The following is an 11676-nucleotide window of genomic DNA, read 5'->3' on the forward strand; positions in this document are numbered from 1 at the left end:
GTTCTCCATAACCCATTGTTCCTTTAATGCTCAAAAAATTATCTATCTGAGCTTCAAAAACATTCAAAGATAAAGCCTCAACTATTTCAGTGGGCCGGAATTCCACAGATTCACAACCTTCTTGGTCAGGAAGTTCCTTGTCAATTCAGTCCTAAATCTGTTCCACTTAATTTTGAGATTTTGTCCTCTTGTCCAAGTTTCATCTGCTACTGGAAACATCCTCTCTATTTCTATCGTATCTATTCCAATCATAATCATATATGTTTCTACCAGATCCTCCCTCATTGTTTCAAATTCCAATCAATATATAATTCCAGTCCACTCCGTCTCTCCTCATAGGCCAACCCCCTCAACTCCAGAACCAACCTAGCGAACCAATGCATCCATTGTAGTCAGGACATCCTTTCGCAAGTTAGGAGACCAAAACTGCACACAGTATTGCAGGTGTGACCTCCCCAGCACCCTGTACAGCTGCAACACAACCTCCCTGTGTTTAAACTCAATCCTTTTCGCAATGAAGGACACAATTCAATTTGCCTTGTTAATTATTTGTTGCACCTGCAGGCCAACCTCTGTGATTCATGCACAAGAACATCCTGGTCCCTCTGCACAGAGGCATGCTGCATTTTTTTAACCATACAAATAATAGTCTTTTTTTATCTGGTATTCCTACCAAAATGGATGACTCCATCTTCCAGATCTTTGCCCACTCACTTATAATATTTATGTCCCGTTGTAAAGTTTATCAGTCCCCTGCACACTTTGCTCTGCCACTTATTTTAGTATAAGCTGCTACCGTTGAGCCACTACACGTGGTCCCCAACTCCAAAACGTCAATGTAAGCTGTGAATCATTGCGGTCCCAGCACTGTTCCCAGAGGCACACCACTAGTCACTGATCAGTAACCAGAAAATCACTCATTTATTCCCACTCATTGCTTCGTGTTAGTTAACCAATCCTCTATCCACGCTAATGCATTAACCATAATGCCATGCATCTTTACCTGATGCAGCAACTTTTGTGGCGGCACTGTGTCGAATGCCTTTTGTAAATCGTGGTATACCACATCTACTGTGTCTCCCTGGTCATAATGTCTTCATAGATTTCTAGTAAATTAGTTAAGCATAACCTGTCTTTCATGAACTAATGTTGTGTCTGTCCAACAGGACAATTTCTATCTAGATGCATGCTATTTATTCCTTGATTACAGATTGACGTATTTTCCCCACTGTACATGTTAGGCTAACCAGTCTATAATTCGCCACTTTTTTCCTACTTCCCTTTTTAAACAGTGGTTTAAAACAGCATATTTCCTGTTTTCCAATATGCTGGAACTGCATCAGAGTCCAGTGAATTTAGAAATGTTTCCACAAATGCAGTTGCTATTTCTCTCACGATTCTGTTCGTACCCTGGGATGCATTGCATCAGGTCCAAGAGACTTACCTACATTTAGATCCATTACCTTTCCCAACACTATCTCTCTCGTGGGAATGGTTATTTCCAGGTCCTCACCTACCTTCCTTCTTTGACAATTACTGGCATGTTATTCGTGTCCTTCATTGTGGAGGCAGAATAAATATCTGTTCCATTCCTCGGCCATTTCCTCATATCCCATTACTGAATCCCTTTTCTCACCCTCGAAAAGACCAATGCTCACCTGAGCCACTCTTTTCGTTATATATATTTATAGAATCTTTTGCTATCTGTCTTTATATTCTGTGGTAGATTACTGTCATAATCTATCTTATGTTTCTTGATAGTTTTTTTGTTGCTCTTTTGACCTCTAACGTTTTCCCAATCTTCTAGTTTCGCACTAGTCTTTGCCATTGTTCATGCCATTTATTTAAATTTGACAGCCTCCCTTATTTACTGAGATATCCTTGGCAGCTTGCCATTTCTCTACAGTCCGTTCTATTTCACTGTTATATGCTGCGGCGGAGCACTTGGAGAAATTGCTTTGAAAGCCATCCACTGTTCATATACAGTTTCACCGTAAAGTATTTGCTTCCAGTTAACATTAGCCAACTCTTCCCTCATCCTATTGTCTACTTTAATTAAGCACAGGGCCCTGTTATTGGACTTTACCTTCTCATCTTCCATCTCTATTTTAAATTCAACAACACTTTTAGTCCCAATAATTTCTCCCAAAGAATTTATTTATTAATTTCATTCATTTTCTCTCGAGACTTAGGCTTTCCAGTCTTGCTGGGAAGATTTGATTTGTTTTCTTCTGTGAAGACATAACTGAAGTAATTGCTTCATAGTTCTGCTATTGCTCTGTTCTCTATTCTCCTTCCTCTGGGTTCAGACTGCAACGAAGCTGCACTTGTTTTCTCTTACCTTTTCCATTGACAGCTCACCTTAATAAACATTGTTAATATTCTTTGCAGAAACACATCAATTCATGTCCACACCATACAATCATAGGAACATAGACTTTGTACCTTCAGAAATACAGCACAGTCTACAGTAGTCCCACTCTCCTACATAAAACCTGTAGCATGGCATGTTATAACACGTCAAGAGCTCGTCCAAGTCCTATTTAGCTGTTTTGTGATTACCATAACAACTCCCCTCGCAGGGAGTACATTCCAGACCCCAACACCCTCTGGGTGAAAAACAATCTGCAAATCCTCGCTAGTCCTCAAGCTTTTCACTTTAGAAGTGTGTTCCCTTGTTTTTTCCCCATTGACTAAAAGGAACAGCTGCAATCTGTCCACCCTGTCCATGCCCCTCATAATCTTATCCTTCTGAATCACGTCCCCCTCAGCCTTCTATGCCCCAAACTAAACAACCCGAGCTTATCCAGGCTCTCTCCATAGCTGATATGCTCCATCCAGGGAACATCCTGGTGAATCTCCTCTGCGCGCCCTCCAGTACAAGCACATCCTTCCTGCAAGTTGGCTCCCGGAACTCCACACAGTATTCTATCTTGGCCGAACCAAAGTCCTGTATAGCTCTTATAATCTATGTCTCGATGAGTAAAGGTTATTTACTACTCTCAATGCCTTCTGAACTAACTTATTACTATGTTCAGTCACATTCAGGGATGTGTGGAGAAGCACACCCTCTGAGCTACTTAGTGTGCTGTCATTCATTGAATACTCCCCTGTCTTCTTCCTTCAACCAAAGTGCATCACCTCATATTTATCAGGGTTACATTCCATCTGCCTTTGATCTGTAAATCTGACCATTCCATCTGTATCTTCCTGTAACATAAGGCCTTCCCCCTCACTGTCAAACACCTGGCCAATTTTTGTGTCAAAGATACACTTACTAATCAAACACTCGCCACCCTCTCCACATTCACATCTACATCATTTATGAATGCCACAAAGAATAAGGGACACAGCACTGATCCCTGGGGTACACCAGGGACACTGGTCTCCAGACTCACAAACATCCTTCTCCCACCAGCCTCTTTCTCCTGCCTCTAAGACCATTTGAATGTAATTTACCAAGTTACCGTTGATACCATGAGATTGCACTTTCTTTATCATGAGAGGCTTTGTCAAAGGTGTTGCTGAAAACGAAAACATACAAGCGACCTCCTCGAAAAAATTCAATTAAATTCATTCGGCTTGACTACCCTCTAATAACTTCATGCTGATGATCCTTGATCAAACATTGTCTCTCTCAATGAAGATCAATTGTCTCTTTCCCTGTTTTCCCCAATAGTTTCCCTGAAACATATCTGATACTCACTGATCTATTGTTTATTGGTCTACCTGCACCAATCCTTTCTGTAAAGGGTGCTCTCCATTACTCCGGCAACTCCTCTGTGACCAGATTCAACTTAAACGATTGAGTCAAAGCATTTCCTCCCTTGTCTCCTACTGCAGCTTGTGATACATCTCTTCCAGACCTGGAGACTAGTCTAATTTTACTCCAACCAAAACCATTATTTCCTGCTCACATCTTATATCAATCTGCTCAAGGGCTTTCCAGTCCGGTCTTCTTGAAAGATGCACCTGCCTCTTTTTTCTCCCAGGTATATCGGATGTCACAATCTGTCAATCTTCTCCAGCTTCACACACAGATTGCCCCCTTGATGTCTAATGGGCCCTAATTATACCCTGGCTATTCTGTTCTGCTTGATGTTCTTGTGGAATATCTTGGGATTCTCGCTAATATTGCTCTCACTTGTCAATGCCCATGTTCGTCACTCCTCTCTGTTTGGTTTTTTTTTAATTTTCTTTTCGATCACCTCTCATTCTTTGAAACTCTCTGGAACACAGACGGAGTACCCTCATCAGACAATCTTAACATCTGAGGGATTAATCTCGAGAATGTCCTTGCAGACCTTACAGTGTTTGTATAAATAACAGACATTGCCTGCTTTCATGAAATCATTTTAATGTACTTTTCAAATTCACTGAAGCCAACTTTATCCTCGTATCTTAATGGCTTGCATGACCCAGGTATGTACCAGTAATATAAGGAAACAACTGCTTTGTGTTCAGATGTCATTTAAATTCAAAATATAAAGATCACTATTCCCAAAAGCTTCTTTACAACAAAGTTTTCAATTAGCACCTCTGATCACACATCACCAATTCCAGAACAGCCTGATCTTGGTGCGCAACATATCATTAAAGCAACACATCTCATAGACGCTTATGTCATCCATTTTCCCAGCATTAACATTCACTTAGATTAACAACTCTTAAGATTTAACTCGAAGCTGTCCATTATTACTGCAGTATCCACAAACTTGTATGTCTAATTTCCTGTTTTGGACCATAAACATTTCTATCACAATTTTGACTTTGATATGTAACTCTCATCAATGTTTGCTTCTCCTTGCTGTTTCTAAGCTCCACCTTACCAGATTCTGAGTGACATGGGGTCTGGCGAGGTTAATGGTAGATTCAGGCAAAATGTTTGGCGAGGCATAGCTCAACATTGATATCATCTCGCCACACCGTACCTGTTCTTCTCACGTGTCGTTGTGACATTATCACCAGATGTCGCGTTATGCTGGTGGAGTAAAGAAGGACAATAAACATTCAGTTATGCTGTGTATTCCCCCAAACAGCTGAGAGTGCTCTAACCTGGGCGGGAACCTTACAGAAGGCTGATAAAGTGTTCCTGCTGCTGTACAGGGTCTTAGTGAGATCACATCTGGAGTAGAGCACACAGATTTAATCTCCTCACTGAGGAAGGAATGTTGGAATGAATGCAAAGATTGTTCCCAGAACTGATTTCTGCAACAAAGGTGTTAATTATAGAATCTCTGAAGTGTGGTAACAGGCCATTTGACCCATCGACTCCACACTGATCATCCAAATATCATTCCATCCAATCCCCACCACTCAATCTTTATAACCTGGCATTTTCCATGGCTGATGCACCTAGCCTCCACATCCCCTGACATTTTGGATAATTTAGCGTGGCCAATCCACCTTACCTGCACATCTTGGGATTGTGGGAGGAAACTGGAGACGGAAATTGAACTGGGATCACTGGTGCAGTGAGGCAGCAGTGCTAACCACTGAGCTACCCAATGTGGGCAACACAACTTGCCTGCATATTTCAGCCCATGGAAAGTGACATTTGAACAGGGAGATTCCATAAGACCCCAGATATATCATTGAGCAACAGGAGGTGGACATATAAGATCTTGAGCGCTTGGTCAGAGACAGGAGCAGAACATGCAAGTCCACTGAGACTATAATGTAGGAACGCCAGGAGGACATTGAGCCCAGAGAGTGTTTAAAGTAGGAACAGAATGAGTCCAATCAGCTACTCATGCCTCTTACACAGCAATTGGAGCAGATATTTTACAGAGATCTGTAACAGATCTGTAAAAGATCTGTTACAGATCTCTGTAAAAGATCTGCTCCAATTGCTGTGTAAGAGGCATGAGTAGCTGATTGGACTCATTCTGTTCCTACTTTACACATTCGCTGGGCTCAATGTCCTTACAGCTCAATGTCCGGGGATGTGGAGTGTAGATGCATCTGTCATGGAAAATGCCAGGTTATAAAGATTGTGTGGTGGGGATTGGATGGGATGGTCTTCGGATGATCAGTGTGGAGTCGATGGGTCAAAAGGCCTGCTACCGTATTGCAGGGATGATATGATTAACACCTATATTGCAGAAATCAGTTCTGGGAACAACCTTTGCATTCATTCTAACATCCTTTCCTCAGTGAGGAGATTAAATCTGTGTGCACTACTCTAGACGTGATCTCAAGAAGACCCTGGGCAGCAGCAGGAATAATTTATTAGCCTGCTGTAAAAGATTGGATCTTTTACAGATCTGTTACACAGGAATTGTGAAAGGGAACATCGAGGTTATAGAAAGGGAAGGACTTCGATTAATCAGCTTCACTCGGGAATGAAAAGTAACGAGAAAACTATTGGGATTGAAGACAAATTTTTAGACTCCGTTAAGAAGGAATTAATAACAGAAAATTTCCAAAGTCAAGCCACAATCCAGCCCAGTCAACATAGTTTTATGAAGGATAAATCATGTTTAAATGATCTGACTAACTTTCTTTAAAACATAAACGTAACAAGAAAGGTGGATAATGGGGATCCTATAGATGTATTATACCTGGACTTCCAGACATCAGTGCATAACGTGCCTCGCAAAAGATTATTATGCAAGACAAGAACACATGAGGTTAGGAACAATTTACTTGTTGGGGGAGAGGATTAGCTAACCAGTAAAAACCATGATATGGAGTCGCTCGTTTTGGACTATGTTGGACAAGGTCAAAAATCAAACCGACACCAGGTTAGATCCCAATGGGTTTATTTGTAAACACAAGGTTTCAATGTGCTGCTCCTCCATCAGGTGTTAGAGAGAGAGGAAAACCTTAAACACAGAAGGTTTAAGGAAAAGATGAAAGGGTTATACAACTTATCCACATAAATTGTACACACCTAAGATGGTTCTTAAATACTTAATCAGTTAGAATGGAAGTTCAAGTTCGATTGATTCGTATGCAAATTGCAGAATTTATTTCAAGTCACTGCCTGGAGATACCTTCAAGTAAATGAAGTAACACTTGCGGTCAGACAATGTATTCTAAGCGTGAGAACTTGTTTGGACGCTGTCTGTCTTCACCTGGAGTCAGACTGGTTTTATTTACAAAGTAGGAGTTCATAAAATATCACATTGACTGACTGAATACAAATGGCATGTTTTTGGAACAAAATAAAATGCATTTGCAAATACAAATGGTCAAATGCAAATTCTCCCCGCAAGCTTATATGTGCATACGTGTGTGTGTGCGTATGTGGGAGAGAGGGGCGTGTCTGTGTGAAGGGGAGAGAGAGAGAGACTCTGTGTATACGTGAGAGAGAGTGAGGGATATTGTGTGTGTGAGTGCGGGAGTTAGAGACAGAGGCTGTGCGTGCATGCGTGCGTGTGACAGAGTGGAATGCGCGTGTGCGCATGTGAGAGAGAATAAGGGAGAGTGTGTGTGGAGCGGATAGGGAGAGTGTGCATCAGTGTATGTAACGGGGAGAGTGAGAGTATGTGCTTGTCCAGGCGAAAACACGGACAGATACAGCACATCCCTTTCCCCACACTCACTCATTCCATGGTTTCAGAGCTTCACCTCTCTGCGGCATCTGCCCCATTTGGTGTTCATGTTACAGACCCAGATGCTGAAACTACGGTCCCCATGCTCCATCCAGAGTTGGGTCAGCAAATCCTCAGGTCTCCCTGAATGTCTGAGGCAGCTCACAGCACAACCTCCAGCAAACCACCCCCTGCCCCTCCACAACTTTTCAATAACAGGAGTCAGTCAGAAGCCGCTTTGCTACAAGTTAGATGTCTGTTCCTTAATAATTATACTCGAGGATTTTCCTCGTGTTACTGACCGCATGATCAACTGAGAGAGACAAACAAAGGCGTTCCGTGGGCAGGCGCATACCAAGTTTCAAACACGTGAGTCAGAGCTGCTGGAGCACTCCTGTCCATGGAGCACAACATGGGATGCATCGGGAAGTGAACAACAGCTTGACACACACCATTTCAATGTTTCTGAGCTTCACCATGCCAGCACTCAATGCACGAGGGAGTCAAAAACTAAGGTCCATCTCCTGTAATTGTTGATCCTCTTATCAATCAGGGACCTATTTATGTCTGTCTTGAAAAATTGCAATGACTTGACCACTAAGCACTCTACGGCAGAGTTCCAAAGGATGACTAGCCTCTTGCTTAGAAATTCCTCCGCATCTCACTTCAAAATGGTCATCCTTTCTCTCTATACTGTGCAGTCGGCTCCTGGTCTCTCGTGCTAGTTAAAAAACTTCTCCACAGCCACTTTAATTGCCCCTCTCTGCATTGTTTAAGTTTCAATCAGATTCTCCTCAGACTTCTAAACTGGATCAAGTACAGCCCCCGAGTTTTCACCATTTTATGACAAGCATTTCTTCCCCCAGGATCATTCGTTTAAACCTTCTTCGGACCCTATCCAATGTCATCATATCTTCTGGAGTATTGTGTACAGTTCTTGTTTCCTCGTTACGAGAAGGATTTTATTATATTGGAGAGGGTTCAGAAAGTATTTACCAGAATTATGTCATGAATAGAAGTCTTCTGTTATAAAAATAGGCTGCGTTTGTTTTTTCACTGCAGCAGAGGACTTCGACGTTTGGCCTTATAGAAATTTGTGAAATGACGAGGAGCATAAATCAGATTACTATCAAAGGTGAGGGAGATCGCATCCAGGGGCATATGTTTAAAGTACGAGAAGGAAGATTTATAAAGGACATGAGTGGCAGCTTTTGTTTTACACCCTTTGGTAACTGTGTGCAATAAACCGCTGGAGGAAGTGATGGATGCAACTACAGTTAAATTATTTAAAAGTCATTTGGATAACTAACTGATTAGGAATGTATTGGATGTTTTTGGGCCAACGGCAGGCAGGCGGGTCTATTTTAATTTGGCAATGAGTTCTGCATGGTATATATGGAGTGAATGGTCTGCTAAACTGCTGTATGACTCTGAAATACCGTTAGATATCGGACCTAACTTCCTGCAATATTCCAAATGCAGTCTGACCACGTCTATATAAATGCTCAACTGGACATCTCTGCTCTTGTATTTGAGGCCCCTTGATATAAATTATAAAATTGAATTTTTCTTCCTGAATTCCAACTGAACCTGCCTGATCTAAGGCTCCCAGATCACTTTATGCTTCGGATTTCTAAAAGCTTTGCGTGAACAGAAATCAGTCGAAGCCTGCATCTTATGAAGTTTCCCAGCTTTCCAGACGCGACCTGTCTCTCAAACTACGTTTGTGTCAAGTGCAAATGTAGCGAAAATGCACTCTATTCCTTTGTCCAGATGTTTAACGTGTAACGTGAACAGTTATGCTCTCAACACCGATGGCTGTGCAAGTCTTAAAAAATCAGTAGCTGCCATCCTGTAAAAGACCCCTCTGTTCTCACTCAGCCAGTCAGCCAATCCCCTCCTTGTCACTAACAGCATGCTTTTACCTTATTTAGCAGTCTGCTGTATGGCACCTTATCACAGGACTTATGAGTATTGAATTAGATCACGACCCCTGGTTCTGCTTTGCCTAACTTACTTGGTACTTCCTCAAAAAGATCTAGCATAGCTGACAGACATGACGTCCACTTGATGAAGACATGCAGACTTTGCTGTATTTTACCATTCATTTCCAAGTACTGTGCAACACTGTCGTTAGCATGGCCGACAGTAGTCTGTGTCTGCCTCTCCTCTTTCTTTCAGCAGGGGTGTTGCATTTAAAAATTTCCCGTCATCTGGGACCCACCCTGACGCCGATGACTCCTGACTGATCACGACCAATGCGTCCACAATCTCCTCAGCAATCTCCTTCAGAAATCAGGAATGCAGTCCATCTGGTCTCAGTGACTTAATCCCTTCAGACCTTGCAGCTTCCCTGGCATCTTCTGGTTATTGTTGGCATTTCATTCACTTCTTCCCTACGTGTCTCTTAATTCACATATTTTGTTGTTGTCTTCCATTGTGAAAACTGATGCAAAGTACGTGTTCACCTGCACCATTTCGTTGTTCCCCATTACATCTTCTCCAGTGCACCAATTTGTACTCTTCTCTCTGTTGTCTCTCCACCATTCAGGCGCTCTGCCTGTATTGCTGATGAAGGGCTTTTGCCCGAAACGTCGGATTTTCCTGCTCCTCGGAAGATGCCTGAACTGCTGTGCTTTTCCAGCACCACTCTACTCCAGAATCTGGTTTCCAGCATCTGCAGTAATTGTTTTTACCGAGTTGACTTTAACCCTACTGCGAATACTCTTGCAAGGATGCCTGCCTTGAAGAAATGTTCCTCCTCTACAAGAATCTCAGGGAGTCCTCTTCCACTGCAACTCCCAGGTCGTTTCCTCTGCCCTGAAGCTACCTTCTCCCACTCTCCTCACTGACCTGTCACCTTCATCCCCGGCCACACTCACCTATTGTACTCTATTCTACTTTCTCCCCACCCCCGCCTTCCTCACATTTAATTCTCCACCCGTCAGGCTCTCTGCCTGTACTCCTGATGAAGGGCTTTTGCCCGAAACGTCGGAATTTCCTGCTACTCGGTTGCAGCCTGAACTGCTGTGCTTTTCCAGCACCACTCTACTCAAGAATCTGGTTTCCAGCATCTGCAGTCATTGTTTTACCTTACTATTCTCTCTGTAACCTTTTAAATATGTGAACAAACTCTTGCACCATTCTTTATATTTCAAGTTCACACACTTACGTACTAAATCTTAATAACTCATCTTGTCATTTCGGTTGTTCTCTGCTCGTTATTGAACCCTTCCAAATGCTCTAGGTTTCACTAATCTACACCAGATGGTGTTTTCCTTTTGTTTCTGTGCTCTCCCTGTCTTCTCTTGTCAGTCATGTTTGCTTTGTCCTCTCTTAAGCATGTTCAGGTGGCGTGAGCAATGGATCCGGTGTTACTAGGCGCTGACGGAGTGCCATTTGGACTTGAGATAACGTCCGCCAACTTCTCCAGTATAGCACAGTACATAGAAGAAGACTGTGACCAGGACACAATGATTGTGAATTTCTACCCTGAACTGGTAGAGAAGGGTTTACGAAACTGCATTTTAGTGAGTTCAGAGGAGAGCATTTACACACACCAAACCCAAACCAAGGTATATTTGTGTCTTCTGAATTTCGTACCTGGATTGACAGTGATTAATTTTAGATACCCCTTTTTGTTATTTTACCATAACTCTTGTCGACTGTGTCTTTATGAGTTTTCCACCAATTACCATCCCCAGAGCCTGTGACTGTCACAAATCAACTCCATTTTCCTTCTGCTTCTCAGATCATAAGGATGTAGAAAATCTGCTTCATTTTTATTTCCTGATGTCTGTCTGCGCACGCTAAAACATTCATCTGTCTTCTGTCCCTGCACATAAAACCCGACCAGCTAAGTTATTCCAGCATAGCCTGTTTCATTAAAAAAAAATGTCAGCTGCTGCAGTATTTTGCTATTATTTTCTTGCAGGTGTTTCTCACAGCACTGAGTCTAAAAGTACAGACGTTCCAACGATTAGCTGCTTTCTTACTGAGTGATGGATACAGAAACAGATCCATGGCCTCCTGTATGAGTATTTATTTCTTTAATTTTAGTCACAATTACCGAATGATTGCAACACAAGATAATTTGGCACATCGTGCCCATGCTGGTTCCCTGAGCAGATTAGTTCAC

The sequence above is a fragment of the Chiloscyllium plagiosum genome, unplaced genomic scaffold, assembly GCF_037043375.1.
Source record: "Chiloscyllium plagiosum isolate Xiang-an unplaced genomic scaffold, Cpla_swu_hap1 HiC_scaffold_39, whole genome shotgun sequence".
Classification (NCBI taxonomy): Eukaryota; Metazoa; Chordata; class Chondrichthyes; order Orectolobiformes; family Hemiscylliidae; genus Chiloscyllium; species Chiloscyllium plagiosum.